Genomic DNA, 17,402 nt, shown 5'->3' on the forward strand with positions numbered 1-17,402 from the left:
AGCTCCTGATGAGAATTAGCTGGCAGGACGTGAGAAGGGATTTCTACCTTGTAGGTAGGGTTCATCTTTCTGTATCTGTATTGTATTTTATGGTAAGTAAATATTACTGTTATAGCTCAGGTCAAATAAAGACATTTCTCTTTGAGGTCAGTGGTCTCAGTCTGTGGGTCCCAGTCCCATTCATCCGGGTGATACCAGGAATTCCTGCCCTGGTACCCTGCAGGTTAACATTGGAAGCCATTGCCACAGTCTTAGAGAAGGAAATTAACCCAGCAAAAGTAGGTAAAATCGTTTTAAAGAGAAAAAAAAATTAACCCAAAGATCCCAAACTGAAATGCCAAAGAGCCAGGAAACACCCTCAAAAATCAAGGGCTTCACAAAGTTCACGGCTCCATCACCGTCAAGAGCTTACAACTCAGCCCGAGACTTGGGACCCCTGTTTTTCCAGGGCACACCCGAGTTGGTGGATAAATCTGCTTCCTTGCAAAAACATCCAGTGCTCCCCGGGCCAAACCCATTCCGCCTCGGCTGCTGGTGGAATAGGCCTCGGGATCCACAGGTCGCAGCCTTAACTGGTGAGGGAGGATTCTGAGCCACTTTGGCTTCTCCACCCAGCTCCTTCTCCAGGGCCGCTCCGCACTGATGGAGGCGGACAGAGTGACTCGCTCTTTATTGTTTTGTCCAGCATGGGGACAGCCTTTCTGGACGGGAGGAGACGTTTCCCACTCATTTATTCCTTAGACAGAAACCACTACCACCATCATCCCATTTTACAGACCTGAAAACTAAGGCTCCCAGATCCTAAGAGCCGCCCACAGTGCCCAGTGCCTGAAGGTGACCACAGACAGGACAGTGCTGGGCGGTAAGTCTAAGGCTCACCCATGTCCCCCGCTGTGCTGGCCGGGCCTCCAACCTGCTGGGCCAGGGCTCACCCCTGGCTGCTCTGCTGGCTCTGAAGTTCACATTCATTTCAGTAGAGAGGGAGACACAAAATGCAGACAGAGACGAAGTTCTCATTCGGACTTGTTGCCTGGGCTACGAAGCCTTCGGTGAGAGGCCAGGGGCCTGAACCTCTCTGTCCCCTGCCCTCTTGGAAGCCCTGCCTTGGTCGAGCATCCTCCCCAAGACACCCCCAAAACTGGCCGGGTGAGCAGTGCAGGAGAAGGGTCAGAGAACCCTCTCCACTTTGTGCCAAGGGTGTGGACCTCTCCCTGGCTTCTGCTCAGAGCACAGGGCTGCACAGCAAGAAGCAAGCTGCCCACGGTGGTGCCCACCCACGATCCAGCACTCGGGAGGCTGAGGCAGGAGAATGCAAATCAGAGGCCAGGCTGTGCTACATGGCACATTCAAGGCTGGTGGCCCGGCCGGGGGGAAGGGGTAGAGGAGGGAGAGAGAGAGAGATATAAGTTGGATCATTTCAGTCTCTTAATGCTCCTCCCCTTGTTAAAGCCCCCAAATGTGGACTGCACAATCAAGTTGAATTTATACAAACCTGAGCAGAGTTCAGCAGGAACACAGCGGCAGGTCAGGCCCAGGCTGTTGTTACTATTATTTCAGGCCTATTTTTGGACAAATCTCCCTTCTTTACACAGGAAGACTAACAACTACTCACTGTTACCAATCCAGCTCGTTTATTCACCTTTTATAAAATATCTTCCCCCTGGGACATCATCTCCAGTTGATTGTGTTTATCTCTGTAAGAATGAACTCCAACTTGAAACACGATGTTCTAAAGCACTCAAATTTCCAGGTGCAGGAATTTACAGGCAAGCCATCTTACTTGAAGCCATTAACACACACACATCAAGACAGAAGATAGAGCCAGGCCTGGTGGCCTGGAATCTATTTATTTGTGAGTTTTTGTGTGTGAGTGTATGGGATGTAACTATGTAGTTCAGGCTGGCCTTGAACCCACTGTGTAGTCCAAGGCGATCCTCCTGCCTCAGCCTCCTGAGTGCTGAGATTGGTAGCCCATGCCTGTTCCGATTTTCACATCACTTTCTTTCTTCAAAAGGGATTAGATGCATTACCTTCCCCCTCCCCAGTCAGGTCACCCAGCACCCTAAAGGACAAGAGATTTTCAGAAAACACTGCACGTTTCCGGGAGAATCTGCCCCTCCGGCTGGGGTCCCTGCATTTTAAGCCCCGGCAGCCCCGTTTCCCTCCACGCATGCGGAGCCATCTGCGGAACACAAGGTGCCCCCGTAGTGGGTGCCAAGGACTCGGGGTGCTTTTTGGTTCCAGCCTCAGGAGTCTCCCACATAAATCATAAATCAAAGAGTGACTACAGTGAGGTACCAAGCCCTGGGACCCCGAAAGCAGTGGCGAAGGTAAAGCTTGGCGCACGGGCGCCTCATCTGACCCCAGTCATGTGCTGCGTCCGTAAAGCAAAGAGCACTTCATAAAAGGCCCCCAAAACGCTGCGGTCCATCAGGCCTCCCTGCAGGCAGGTGTCACTCCAGTGCCTGTTCCTCAAAGCTTCCCTCTTTTTGATTTTTTTGTTTTGTTTTTGTTTGTTTCTTTGGTAACAGAAATCATGACACTGCACTCGCCAGGCAGGTGGGACACTGCTGAGCTACATCCCTGGCCCTCATTTTGTTTCTGAGACAGTCTTGCTATGTGGCCTACGCTGGCCTCACACTTGCAGAGATTGTCCTGCCTCGGCCCCCTGCGTGCTGAGATGACAGGTGGGTGCCACCTGGCCTGGCCAGCCTCCCTCTCTAGGTCTCCAGGGGTCACCCCTGCTCCTCGTCCTGCTGAACGGTTTATCCAGAGCAGGATCTGCGTGTGCCCAGGACTCACACTGGCCGGGGACCACGCAGGCCCCTCCTGGCCGTCTTCTGAAGCAGCCTTCCCACCCCCTCAGGGAGCCCTGAGAGAAACTGCACATTTCGGACCTTGGTGTAAGATTTTTTTAACTCCTTCTTCAAGCAAACGTTTAAGTCGCCCCGCTGTTGCTGTCCTGTAAGCAGTCATTAGCACGATTTAAACAAGGTCACCATACACAGCCCCGATTACTATCTGGACTTAAACTGGTGAGAACCAAGAGACCCGGTCAGCCTGCTCTGCAGTGCCATTTAATCCATAACCATGACCGGGGTGGGTGTCTGCATTTGGGGTGTCTTGAAAGCAATCACTGGGGCTGGGGATTTAGTTCAGCGGCATAAGCGCCTTCCTTGCAAGCAGGCAGTTGTGAGTTCGATCCCTGAGGGAAGGATAAAAAGGAAAAAGACCAAAAAAAAAAAAAAAAAAAAACAATGCGTTGCACGCAATCCCAGTCTGAGGTTTGTTTGTCCTGATTTGTTTTAAACACAGGGATGCTCCTGCCATTTCTCCATCCACCTTGGCTTTCTGTTTAACGCTATTAATTATATCCTGGTTCTGCCTATGATCAGCTGCCCCTATCAGCAGAGATGAAGGCAGATTTACCAAGGCAGGGGAAGAGGAGGAGAATAAAGGCCGCACCCCAGCATATTGGTACAGAGACTGCTCTTCCCAAGAAAGGTAAATGATTGGTAACGAACAGGTCCTTAGGCCGTAAAAATCCATTTATTTTCTTTTGAAAGTGAATAGAAGAGATTTACATTTTTTCTTTGCAGTTACACTTAGATTAAAATGCAGAGCAGGCGGGGCACACAATCTAAGTAATCACCGGGAGGACGGTACGATTCATAAAACAGAACCAGGAGTTTGGGGAAGGAGGATCAAGGTACGGCACCACCCAGGCCCACCGTGGCAAGTTGGTCGTCTGTGCTGACATCGTTAGGGGAACGGGCACAGGCGACCTGTTTATCAGGGAATTCGCCGCGCCTCCAAGGCCTGTTTCCCTGATAACAGAGGGTTTGGAGGTCTAATTCCAGTGCCAAGGAGAGACAGGGGCGTGTGTGTGTGTGTGTGTGTGTGTGTGTGTGTTTAATGGAAGCAGAGGGGAATCATGCTGTACCCCCTCCCCAAAAGCAAAATAACAACTGTGCAGCCAGTGGGTGACCCTGGGGCCAGCGGCCAGCTAGGGTCCCCAGGAATCTCTCCTCCCCCACGGCAGCCCAGGAGCAGGAGCCTCTGGCCCCGGCCACCACCAGGTTTTGGTGGCCAGGACTTGGCTGAAAGACAGGCTTTCTGCAGTTTTTCCCGCTGCAGACAAAGAACAAAGTTCAAGGTCCCCCGGGAGGAGGTGCAGGGAACCCCCCAGGTCCCCACAGTGGGGAAGGAGCAGCGAGCCAGCCAAGAGGTCCCCAGTGACCCCATTGCCGCCAGCCCTTTTGAAATGTTTTGTTTTCTTGGCACAGGGTTGCACCAAGCTGCTCCGTAACCCAGCCTGGGTTCCGCCCTGCAATCCTCCTGCCTCAGCCTCCCACAGTGCTGGAATTACAAGCCTGCACCACCATGCCCAGCCCAAAAAAGGATTGTGTACAACATGGACTTACACCACGGGGTGGCCATTAATTGTTGCCGATAACTCTGCCTGATTAGATAGACTCTGATCAGTAGGGCGGTTTACATTTTAACCTTACCGGGTACTACACAGTCATTCAGGAGTTTCTTTTCATTGACTATCTAATGTGTGCTGGGCATTGTTTAGAATGCTCTGTCTAGAGAGAAAAACTAATCAGTGAGCCTGGGAATTTTAAAGGGAGAAATTTAATTTGGTTTTGGTTCTGTTTTTGAGACAGGCTCGCTATGTAGCTTTAGGCATGTTTTCAGTTCATTGTATCACCCAGGCTGGCCTCCAACTCACAGTGATCCTCCTGCCTCGGCCTCCTGAGTGCTGGGATCACAGTGCACCCACTACCCCATCGGGCTAAACAGGAAACTGAAAAGCAATCTCTGTTACTAAGTTAGCAGGTTGTTTAATTTATTTACCGGGGATCAAACTCACGACTGTGTATTTGCAGGGCAGGCACTTATACCGCTGAGCTAAATCCCTGGCCCTAGCAAGGTGTTAATTGCACATTCTTAAATTTTTTTAAACTTTTGGTGCCAGGAATCGAACTCAAGACCTCGCCAGAGAGGGGCTTGTGCCACCGAGCTATATCCCTGGCCCTCACATTACATCTGTATCTCCTTAAAGGGACTCATGAACAATTTCCCCACAGAAGGTGGAGGAGGTAAACAGTTCCTCATCCCATCAGGCTTGGGTTTTTTGTTTTGGGATTTTCTTTTAATCCTTGTAACTTTAAAGCATTTAAAGCTCCACTGGAAGGTGCTCACAGAGGGAAGATTTGTTCTCTGTGACGAGGATCAGCCAGCCATCAGCTTTCCATTCTGCCCACATAACATCAAGAGACGGTGGTGACCAGCTGTCTGGGACATCAGCTAGTGTGGTACACAGTGTAGAGGTGAGATTCGGGCTCCTCAGCTATAATACAAGCACAAATAAGAAAAAAGGGGCAAGGAAGTGCCCTCCCTGGGTACCAGGGCTTTAACCTAGGACCTCACACTGATCGACAGCTTCTTTTATCTTTTGACAATCGGGAATCCATCCAATGGGTAATCCTCCTGCCTCAGCCTCCCTGAGCCCTGGAATTAGAGAACTGCACCACCACACTCCGCAGCTAGGGGTGTTTTAAACCACAAAATCTCTTTGCTGAAAAATTAGGACTTTGAAGTCAAGAAACATCTTGAATGCTGAGTGGGAATGAGAAAAAAAACCCACGATGTATCAATAAGAAAGCAGAATAAATAACTTCTCAATTACACAGTTGCCCCGGCCCCACACTGAGCAATAGCTGCGGTTGGGATTTCCTGAGGGCAGAACATCTGTCACTGACTATAAACAGCCACTGTCACAGCCTTACCCTGTGGGGCAGGGCCAGGAGACCCCAGAGCCTGGGATGCTTTTTGTCTCCGTATTTTTCTTTTTCTTTTTTCTTTTTCTGGCTACTTTTCACCAGGTCTCCAGCCCTTAGTGACTGCATCTGCTCTGCACCACAAGAATCAGGGCGAATCAATGAGCCCGCCGCCCACCTGGCTGCACCCCGTCCCTGGAAGTTACCCCTGAGGGTGATGCTGGGGTTTGCGGGAGACTGTGGACCTCAAGAGCTTTCCTGACCCGGGTGCAGGACACAGCTGGACACAGCTGTGGTCGTGGACACAGCTTCACAGCAGACGGTGGGCTGGGGACAGTCAAACTGGTTTTCTTCTCTCTCTCACCGTGGCAGCCCTTTGAAAAATGCCAGCAGGCACCGCAGACTTCCCAGGCCAGGGGATTGTGTTTCCTGGCTTTATTGACCGCAGAGATGGTCCCGCCCCAAAGAACAACTAGGTTGTTCAAAAGGAGACCGTGTGAGTCATACCTGCTTTAAAAAAGACCTCGTTTATTATTTCTTGACTATTCTGCTGTTTCCTGCTAATCCACGCAGCTCCTTCACTCTTTCCGTCCCTGAGGCCGGAAGTGTGCAAAGGTTTTTTGCATAAGGAAAAAAAGAGAAAACTTGGTGTGGTGTGAAATCACTTTCTCGCCTCGGGTGGGGTTCCCACCCCCTGTGACTAACTCTGCCCACTCTGATGGGTGCTGGGGGTTAGACTTAGGAGTGAGGAAGTGTCTCACACGTGCCTTAGTCTGGGTTTGTGAATGACCACAGCCCAGGGGGGAGCTTAAATGACAGGCAGGGATTTCTTACCTCTCAGGAGGGAAACATCCAAGATCCAGGCACCGGGTGACAGCCTTCCCCCAGGACCCTCTGAGGAGTCGCAGCTGCGGGCTTCCCTGATACTCCTGCCGTGCTTTTCTCGCTGTCTTGCCCAGACTGGCCTGAACACCCAGCGATCCTCCTGCCTCAGCCTCCCAATTACTGAGATGACAGAATTCATGCTCTTCTTCTGTCGCCATCTGTTAGAGGCAGGGTGTGGCATCCGGCTTTATGTACAAAATCGTGGACCCCATGTTCATCCCAGCGTATAAAGATCACTGAAGCACAACAACTGTCATCAAAGCTATTATTTATTTTTTTACTTCCTACCAGTTTAAGAGAATTTTTTAATTCTTTATTGGCACCTGTTTTGGTGCATTATGATTATATTCATGGTGGAGCATTGATCTATCTCTGTTGCATGTCTCCATTATTTTTTTTGTTTTTGTCTTTTTGAGACGGGGTCTCACTATGCAGTCCACGCTGGTCTTGAGCTCACTTTGTAGCCCAGGCTGGTCTCAAACTCCCAAGGATCCTCCTGCCTCAGCCTCCCGAGGGCTGGGATTACAGGCCCCACCACATCCAGCTTGTCCCCATTATTTTTATCATCCTTCTCCCCCACCCTTGTGTTTTCATTTTTTGGAGAACCGGGAATTGAACTCAGGATCTCGTGCTTACCAGGCAAGCACTTAGCCACTACCCTTGTTTTTTTTTAAATTTGTTTTTCTTTTCTGTTTTTCATCATGGTACAAGTCTGTAATTCCAGCACTTGGGAGGCTGAGGCAGGAGGATCTTTGTGAGTTTGAGGCCAGTCTGAGCTACACAGTGAGGCCCTGTCTCAAAAAAAAGAAAAAAGAAAAAGTCAAAAAAATAAATAAGTAAATTAAATAAATAAGTAAATAAACAAATGAGAGGAGGGGATAACAATGCTCAGTGGTTGAGCACTTGCCTAGTGTGTAAGACCCGAGATTAAACTCCTGACACCACTAAATAAATAAATAGCCAGGCATGTTGGTGCACATCTGTAATCCCAGCACTCAGTAGGCTGAGGCAGGCAGATTATTGCAAGTTTGAGGCCAGCCTGAACTACATAACCAGGCCCTATCTCAAAAAGCCAAAAAAAAAAAACAAAAACAAAAAAAACCCAGGTGTTTGCTGTAAGCCACTCATATTTAGGGTTACTTGTTACACAGCCAGAGCTAGCCAATACACTGAGAAAAGAGACTTAGTTGGCCTGGACTGCATTGGCCAGAAACCATTGTTCTGCCAGGGCCTAAACCTGCTCTCAGAGGCCTCCGGCTTCAAACAAAGGAAAAATCCACCTCAGGCAGGGTGGCACATGCCTGTGGTCCCAGCACTAGGGAAGCTGAGGCAGGAAGACTTCAGGTTGGAGGCCAGCCTGGGCTGCATAGTGAGTTCAAGGCCAGCCTGAATTACACAGAGACTCTGTCTCAGAGTGGGGAGGGGTCTTACTTTCTAATTGCTTTGACATTTTGTTGCCAACTCCTGGAATTTCTTTTGTGCACATCTCTCTTCTATAAACATGTTTATACACATATGCATATATGAACACGTTATGTACACACATGTACACATATATATATTTGGAAGAGAACATCAAACATATGTAGTCATTTTTCCCTGGACAACACAGTACAATGACTACTTTTGTAACATGCACATTTTGCGAGACATTCTAAGTAACCTAGAGATGATTTAAAGCAAGCAGAAAGATGCTATGCAAATCCTGCACTGCACTGCCTACGGGATTGGAGCGGCGAGGATCTTGGGATCTGTTGTCGTCAGGGCCGCTAGGAGAACAGTTACAAACAGGACACATCATTGTAGTATTATTTTATGATGGTCGCTCAAGGAGTTAAACACAGGAAAGTGCAGGAAATCTGTCCACACACTAAAGACCCAAGGAAATCCCACAGCAATGTCCTGCTGAGTCCAGCTGAAGACCCAGATCCCATGACAGTGCCCCCATGAGTCCAACTGGAGGCCTGAAGCCCATGACAACGACTCATGCGGGTCTGCTTCACGGATCTGCGCCGGGAAGGCCCCAAGGTCAGCGATGGGAACTAGAAAGTCTGTGCCATCGGGTGAAGAGCTGTGCCAGCAGGCTGCACTGGAATCAGGAATCAACACTCAAAGTAAGGACCAGGGCTGCCCCTGACAGCACCACAGCCATCCTCAGGGACAGTGAGTCCCGAGCTCCTCCAACCATGAGAACAGCAGAGTTCACATCAGGAAGCCGGCGTGACAGCTCCTCTGGGAAAACCAAGGGCTCCAAACAACCGGAACGCTTAGGAGAACCCGGTCTCCTTTTTATTCTGGCGACCGTCCTCAGCTGGCCGTCCATGCCCAGCACCACGCTGACCCAGCCAGCTGGTGTTTGAGCTGCCCGCCTGTTACCAGCCACTGCAGTGTCTGAGGGTATTCTGGGACCAACCTTCAGCGGACACAGAGGGACAAGAGTGTTTTCCTTATTTTTTCCATTACCAAAACCCGGCCACAGTTTACCCACACAGCTGCCTGCTGGGACAGCTTCATGTGAGCAAACCCGCGGCAGGACGATACTCACACAGCGTTGAAACAACCACCTCAATGTTCAATTCGGAAGCTAGAAAAACTCCCCTGTGACTTTGCACCATGGGAAATGCTATCTACAGTTCGCCCTGAAAACAAGTAAATGAAGCTCACGTACAGGGCTGTTGCTGAGCCAGACTCATCTGCTCATCCACCGTTTACTGAGCACCTATTCTGCCCTGAGTGCACTGGCTGGCGTGTGGCACCGGGCACAGGATGGGACCCTGCTCTGTTCTACAACCCAGTGCTTCAGCTTTTTAAAACTTCCCGGGCAGGGCCTGGTGGCACAGGATCAGATTCTCAGCCCTCTGGAAGGCCACCGCTGTGAGGTCACGAGTTCAAGTCCAGCCTGGGTAGGTCAGCAGCTTACTGAGTCTCTCTCAAAATAAGTATGACAAAGGTCTGGAGATGCAAAGGCCCTGGGTTCAATCCCCAGGCCGGCAAGCAAGAGAATTCCTTGTCTGAGGTCAAGTCCAGCTAGTTCTGTCAGGAGCTCAATTCTCTGAGCGTGATGAGAAAGACAAAAGCAAAATAATTTGGGGCGACAGGGCTGGGATTGAACCCAGGGCCTTGCGAATGACAGGCAAGCTACGGGCTTGCCTGAGCTCACCACCAGCTACGATCACGGATTTCTTATTTCAGCAATTCCTCGGGATGCCAAGCATTTTCAGGAATGTTTTCAAGGAGTTTTGGTAAGTTGAATGAATATTGAATAAGTAGTCCTGAGCATTAGGGAGGTCCCAGCTCCAAGCTGCGCTGCCTGACGCCTGAGGCCAAACCCCACACGTGATGCACGCGACGCAGTGTCACCATTGCCCACAAGACCGAGGTCCCCTGACCAGTACGCTTTGGTTTGAGTCATTTGAGTTTCAGTTTCCCCCTTCATCATAATTGGAAAAAGGAAGGAGCTAGGATATAACAGATCGCTTCATTCACACAGCAAATAAGTTTTAAATGGGTGTGGTGGTGCCTCGGGAGGCTGAGGCAGGCGGATCCCCACGAAGCCAAGGTCACCCTGGGTTACACAGGGTGATCCTGCCCCACACAACAGAAAGAAAAGGGACTGCTGTTATGTCCCAGGCACTGTTCTGAGCGCTGAGGATGAGCAGAATCAGACATGTCCTCAGGAGGCTGTCATTTCAGGCAGAAAAGATGAATAACAGGGTAAATAAGAAAAACCCTTATAATGTGAGAGACCCGTACGCGTGTCATTTATTCTGTAGCTGCCAGGCGCTCTCAACAGGGGCTGATCAGGTCCCGGACCTCATCCAGTGTCGACTGACAAACAGATGCTGAACTCCAGCAGAGGAAGGACCGGCAGGGGCTCCTGTCCCTCGGGACTGCAGCCCTGGAGTTCCGCACACAGTGGGGGCTGCAGGTTACTATGGAAACACAGGGCCTTCTGGAAACTTCTGCAGAGCACCCAGATGATGGAGTTCTGGGGCAGACTCCAAAAGGGGCCCAGGGCCGGCCGGTGAACGGAGACAGGTCAGGCCCTGATCCTAAGTGGGAAGGGAATTTTCTAGAAGGACAGGCCCATCAGGCTAGGATGGCAGTTCTGAGTCACACCGCGAGAGAGGAGCAGGATACAAAGTAACACATCTCTCTTTGCTTTCATAATAATCTTCCTCCTTCTGAAATCTTTTAAACAAACGCCTCTTTACTGTCCTGGGGAATCTCTCCTATTGATTTGTTTTACTTCTTATTTTTATTTCTTTGTCATTTTGAAACAGGGTCTCACTCTGCAGTTCAGGCTGGCCTCGAGCTCACTGCGTAGCACAGCCTGGTCTCGAACTAGCAGAGTCCGCCTGTCTCAGCCTCCCGAGTGCTGAAACATAGATTCCATAAAAAGAAAAAATGATTCCATAAAAAGAAAAAATGGCACTGCATTCCCCCACACAGTCTCACCCCCCTCTCTGTCCTCTCCACTCCCCAGGGCCAGGATCCGGAACTGCATTGGAATGGAGACAGGCCTGGGGCACCGCCGCGCCATCCAAGAATCTTCCCCACCCGGAATGGGGAGCCCCTTAATTCTACCCCATACTGGTCTCACCATCCCCCTTCACCAGAATGAAAGTTTACAGTAACAAAAATACCCAGTGCCCTCAGGAAGGAGGATAAAGGAGTTTAAGAGACTGGGGAACAGGTAACAGGGCACCTTTACCTACCTGGCAGTGTACAGAAAAACTTTTAACCATACTAAGCACCAGTTGAGATTTGCAACGGCTAATATTATTATTATTATTGCTATTAATTTTTTCAGACTGGATCTCCCTAATGTAGGCTGGCCTTGAGAATGCTTAGTAGCCCAGGCTGGCCTCAAAGTCCAATCGGTCCTCCTGCCTCGGCCTCCTGAGTGCTGGAAAGACGGACGAGCCTGCCACGCCCAGCTTCATTTTACTTCTTAGAAAAAAACCCTCTTTTTCCTCCGCTGCCCCGTCTCCCACCATCCACCGCCATTCCTGTCCCCACCCACTAAGCCTTAACCCACCGAGAAGAACCGGGTGGCTCTGCATGCTGGGAGGCTGGCGGTGTGGGCCGGGTGCCTCCTCTGGTCCCCGTCACCTGGTGTAGCAGTGACCTGTGGCCTCCCCCAGCCAGGGGAGCAGCACCGTTCCGTGGCTGTGTCCTTACATCCGGGCTGTCAACCGTCCAGGGCTGGGGCTCTGGGGCTCGGGCCCACCTTCCTTTGTGTGCAGACTTTCAGGAAATCCCTGTCTCAGGGAGAAGCCTTCACAGCAACAGAAAACACAAGAGAGCTTGGGAAAATGCATTTTGGCTTTGATTTGCACTGGACTTGCTCGGAACTCAGAAATCCTGAGTGGCTGCCCTGAGCTTCAATTGGATTTCTGAAAAGCCACTTTCTGCTTTCTGTGCAAGGGCACATGTGCCCTGTTAGACTCGGTATGAAAACACAGACGATTGTGGATCTGGGGATCTCTGGTTCCAGTGGCTCTGTCCCTACTAAACTTGTGGGCAGGAAAACACTTCTGTGTCGCCTGTTTTTGTGTTCTTGTTTTGTCTTGTTTTGTTTTCCTGTCCTTAGTGGCGCTGGAGATGGACCCAGGGCCTCTACAGTCCCGCCCTTCTTATCTTTTTTCTTTAATATTCAGACAGTCTTGCCAAACTGTGGAGACTGGATTTGAATTTGCAGCCCTCCTGCCTCAGCCTCCCAGAGAGCTGTGATGACGGGCGTGCACCACACCAAGCAGCTGTGTGTCTTTCAGAACCGTGTGCGGTGCGGATGGTTTACAACAGAGAAGCATCTGACCGCCCGCTCTTGCAATTTTTCGATGCTGGAACCCAAGGCCTCACACACACGGGCTCCTCCACTGAGCCTCCGAGAAGTTTTATGTTGTTGTTTTAAGATATTTGACACTTCCTTCAGCAATCCCACTGAGAGTGCAGGACTTCTGTCTGAGTTTCCAAAGCCGGATCGAGGGGAACTGCTGGTAAATGTGAAATGGCCCGGGAAGGAGGCTTAGGTTAGGATCCTGCCTGCACTGCAGTGGTAGCTCTTGCCCTCCACACAGTCAGCAGCTGATTACTGAATGAAAGTCTTACCCTATCTGTTTGCTTTCATAAAAAGAACGCTTTAAAGCACTAAGCTTTATGCGTGTTTGGGATCCTGGTTTTGAACAATTCGGTAACGAACTTTTAGAGTTCCATCTACCAAGATGAGCCAGTATGACTGATTTATTAATTAGCAAAAGCCGTCCTCCGAAATTACCATGCATTCATCACCATTCATGCAAAATACATCCCATCGGTTCTAGAAGAGGCAGGTTGGGCAAATTGCCCTTCCCTTGGAGACTGCAGTCCCGTTTTAATAACCCCTGCTGGATAAACCATGACTGTGCGGCCTGACCTGGTAAGTGGTGGGGGAACTCCCACTCCTGCAAAGCTAGACACTGCAAAACATGGAGACCAAGAGGCCCCCAGCAGCAGGAAACAGGACCATCCGGGGAGTCCGAGGTCTGCTGCCCGGTGGACTAAAGGAATCCACACCCACCTGATTCTTGCAAATCTAAGGCTCGTGAAAATACACAGGCCACAGGCAGGAAACTCAGCCACCAAAATGCAGCCTTTCAGCCAAGAACCTGATGCCTGTCCAGGACCTGCACCGACGGATCCACTGGTAAGAGTCAGGCTGGCTCCTCCTCACCTGGACTCCGCTGTGTGCGCCAGGACCCCCTTGCAGAATCGGACCTGTTTAACAGTTTCAAGTCCTCCCCCGGTACTCCTGTCTCATGTACAGATAAGGAAACACGAGCCCTTGAGCTTAAGTGTCAAATTATATGGCAAATCCCACCTCAGAATCCAAGGATCTGGAAGCCAGCTAAGTAGCTCTCTCAGCCTGAGTAGCTCTTTATGTAATTACAGGGGTAGAATAAACAAAACTGTATGGTTTCCAGTGCTCAAGTGCTGTGGGTTTAGTATCTCGATTCCAAATCTACTTTCTCAATACCCTCCCTGTGCCTGCATCTATGTCTGTATAAACGTATGTAAAAATGCCATACATGGAAAGACCTGTAGGCATAGTGGTTTTGGGGGGTGGTTGTGTGTGTTTGTTTGTTCTGAGACAGGGTCTCACTATGCAGCCCAGGCTGGCCTCTAATTTACAGAAAACCTCCTGCCTCAGCCTCTGAAATGCTGGGATTACTGGCGTGCTCTACCATGCCCAGCTCCCAAAGTGGCTATTTTGTTTGTTTTCTTGCAGAGTTAGTAGAACCCAGTGCCTTCTGATCCAGGCTCATTCTGCCACTGAACTCTAACCCCCAAGCCAACACTTTGTAGGAACTAAGTACCGTAGTATTAGTGGAAAATTCTACAGGACCAAAGTTAAATTTTACTGATTTCTAGATGACCACATTTTCTACACATGGGTCTAATGTATCCACTTCCTGTTACATGGAGTTTTGTTTTGTTTTTAGACTTACTGACTTCATAAGAAAGAAAAGAGGAGGGGCTGGATATTTCTGGAGATTTAAAATTCCTCACACTAGAGATAAAGTGAAAATGATTACAGAGATACGGGGAAATGGTGGGCTGTTTTAAAACTCCACCTCTTCTCTTTATTGCAAAAATCTAAAGATTGTGTTAGAAAAAGAAAAATGATTAAGGATGGGCAAACCCAGAGTAACAAAGACAGTGAATTTTAGCAGCGCATTCCTGTGCTAAAGATAATGCGCCCAGGGTGGGGTGGGCTCCCTGAATTATCCTGGGAGCCCAAGGAATTAAGCCGAGGGAAGCCGGGTCCCAGATTTAGGGAGTTTTCAGAGAGAGGCAGGAAAGTTTCACCAGTAGGGTTATGGGGTTGGGGGCGGGACTCTTCCTCTTCTTGATTTGCTGGACATTTTACAAAACAAACTACAAAAACTTCTCAAGTATTATTGAGCGATCAGGTGCTTGGGTTATTAAGAGAGAGGGAGAGGAGAGCTCTGTCTAAGGACTAGGAAATTCTGTAAATTGCCATCCTAGGAACGAGAGAGCTTTGAAGACAAGTCTTGGAAGTAATTTAATTCCCTGCTCTTCAGCTTTGAAACTCTAATCAGTCAACACTCAGCCGGCCCCGAGCTCTTCACTGCAGGAACTTAAAGCGGGAAGCCCAGCAATCCCTGCCAATCTGACCCACATCTGCCCACAGTCTTCGGCCAAAGACCCTCACTCAGCGTTCAAAAGAGAAAGCAGGTTTCCACGCGGCCTCAGATGCCACGGGGAACACAAAACACGTGGGGGCAGGAGGGGCGTAACCTCTTAGGACGAATTTACAGAGGGACTGAACTTAGCTGGACTTTTATCTTTTGTTTTGAATTCTCTGGGGAAGTTGTTAAAAGTTATAATGGATCTTTTTCACGAGGGACATTCCAAAAAAGCAAGCAAAGGTCATAGAGAATTTTAAAAACCCAATTTTTAATTCATTTCTCTCAGGGTTGAAGAAAAGGATATTTAGAAACGATCGGAGTCTTTGGGTTTTTTTTTATAGTGAGTCCACAGCCTTCCCTCCCCCTTTAGAATCTCATGGTAAATACACAAGAAAAAATCTGGGTAACTGAAAAAAATATGTATCTTTAAAAAATACTCTGGACTATCATAACACAAAAATGTATTACGACTTTTTAAAAAAAGAATGCAGTACAAAGTTTATGACAAGACAGATGTCATAAGGACAGATGCCCAAACTAGCTATCCACGGCCACCAAATATATTCCAAAAGCAGATCAAGGGAGCTGGGTGGCAGATTTCCAAGCGGAAACTCCAGGATCTGAAAACCAGATTCTCAGTTCTGGTTCACAACCTGCTGGACTCTTCCTGACTTGTCGGTCATTCCTGGGCTCGCTGAAGTCTCTCTAATCTCTGGCTTTATAGGGACGTGGACAGTACACCGTGATGACCGCTCTCCCGGGGCCGGCCCACGGGATTATCACGCATCTTCTGTGTACTCCCTCGATCTCCTGGTTATTATTATTATTATTTTCGAAATTGGATTTTAAGAGCCAGCTGAGGCCTCCGCTTCCTTTACGTATTCCACAGTCCTTCTCCTCCTCCTCCTCCCCTCCATGGGCCCAGAGGGCGAACAGACAAACTCCCCCTCTGATGAACCAGCTGCTGGGTGCAGGCCCTGTCCCCCTGGTTTGGGACCCACCTCTTCTGGATTTTAATCCACACCCCACACACACCTCACACGTCCCCCAGCCCTGGGAGGCAGGCTGGCTCCTACCACAGCTCTACAGATGCCCCTTGGCTAGAAAAATGCCCCCTCTCCTGCCAAACAGAAGCAGCCTTCTCAGGGCTCGAGTGGGCAGATAAACGGGGTGCTGGCCTTTGATCTCATTTCCAGCTCCCCTTCTTCCCGGAAATGCAGAAATCCTGGAGCACGACTTTTTTAAAAAAGCCAATAAAGGCTTTAAGCATGCACATTCCTCAGTGACGCTCACAGAGCTTTGAAAGCAGCACCAGCCTGGCAGAGACCCGGCTCGGAGGGCGAACCCACCAAGGGCCACTGTCCAGAGGCCCAGGGCTGGATCAGCCTCACTTCGGGGCCTCACCGTTAAAGAAATGAACAAGGGGGAGAGAAAGTAAGAATAACCCACAGCTGGGGAAGCGGGTGTGAAAACCAGAGCCGGGGTGTCACCAGGTCGGTGCCCGCCCCCCAAAGTTAAAATAAACCCCCAGAATAAAGCCCTGCTCCCCAAGTGCAGGTGGAAAGTTTCCCCAGATGACAGGCGCCAGGGGACATCCCCAGGGCCCTCCAGACAGACAGGGCACCTCTCACCCCCGGGCGATGACAGGAGGAGGACGTGGGATGCCACACGGCAGCCGCGAACACGAGTGTCGTCTGCCTTCCCGGCTCTGTGGCTCTGTCCAGCGAGGGCTCCGCCTTCTGCTCTGCTCAACCTTCATCTGCTCTGAGGCCAGAGCGGTTTCCAGGGCGCCCAGAGCTTTCTCATTTTCGTGAATGAGCTCAGCACGTTTGCAACCGCCAAAGTGCATTTTCTCGTGAAGGAGGGAGGAGAAGCTGGCATTCTCTTTTCTGCTCTCCTCCAAAGAGCTTCACCTGAAAGCTGCAAAGTGCGTGTTTGTCACACTGTGTGGGGCCAGGGCAGGTACAGAGAACAGACCCGGGTCTCATCCCAGGGACTGAGAGCTCCGTCTCCCCCTTCTCCACAACCCGCGCTGGGAAAAACTAACCCTGCCACGGCCCAGAGCCGTGGTGGGAAATGGGGATAAGAAACGGCCTCTGAATCCTTTCCTCATGAAATACCTGGGGAGGATGACGATTTTAAAAACGGACAGTTAAAAAGAAATAAATAATTAATAAACATGGATTTGTTTTTTAAAGTTAGATATCATAAACCTTGACTGACTCCAAGAAAACCGAGTTTTTGGAAAAGACACTTGTAGGTGTCCTGGGTCTAATGTAGTTTTGGTTTTTGGTTTTTGGTTTTAAATCTGTGACTTCGGGGAGGTCACGGCAGGAGCCTGTTGGCGGTTGGGTTGGTGGCTTTGCCCCCTGTGTTCACCACGGAGAAGTGTTTTCCACGTAGAATAAACCACACTCCCGCGAGTGCCATCAAAAGAAAGCACAGAAGACAAACTGCCCCCAAGGCCAAGGATGGGGCTAAAATGCCGGAGTGAAGCAACCCGGTGGGAAGGCCGAGCTGATTGGGATCAGCCGCC

The 17,402-nt window shown here is 49.9% G+C and overlaps 1 long non-coding RNA gene across 2 annotated transcripts; it reads right to left on the minus strand.

Moving 5' to 3' along the window:
* Positions 1-3,537: 3,537 nt before the first annotated feature.
* LOC134475863 (uncharacterized) lies at positions 3,538-16,636 on the minus strand. 2 transcript variants are annotated; one of them, XR_010047192.1, is made up of 4 exons: positions 16,498-16,636; positions 6,621-6,829; positions 6,294-6,379; positions 3,538-5,356 (listed from the first exon to the last, which is right to left on the minus strand). It is a non-coding gene; the product is annotated as an uncharacterized LOC134475863 (long non-coding RNA). The 2 variants fall into 2 exon arrangements; XR_010047193.1 differs by lacking the exon at positions 16,498-16,636 and adding an exon at positions 7,308-7,463.
* Between the last annotated feature and the right edge of the window lie 766 nt (positions 16,637-17,402).

Source organism: Cavia porcellus, unplaced genomic scaffold (assembly GCF_034190915.1).
Source record: "Cavia porcellus strain 051 isolate PalLab524CR breed Dunkin Hartley unplaced genomic scaffold, mCavPor4.1 scaffold_5, whole genome shotgun sequence".
In the NCBI taxonomy this organism is placed as follows: Eukaryota; Metazoa; Chordata; class Mammalia; order Rodentia; family Caviidae; genus Cavia; species Cavia porcellus.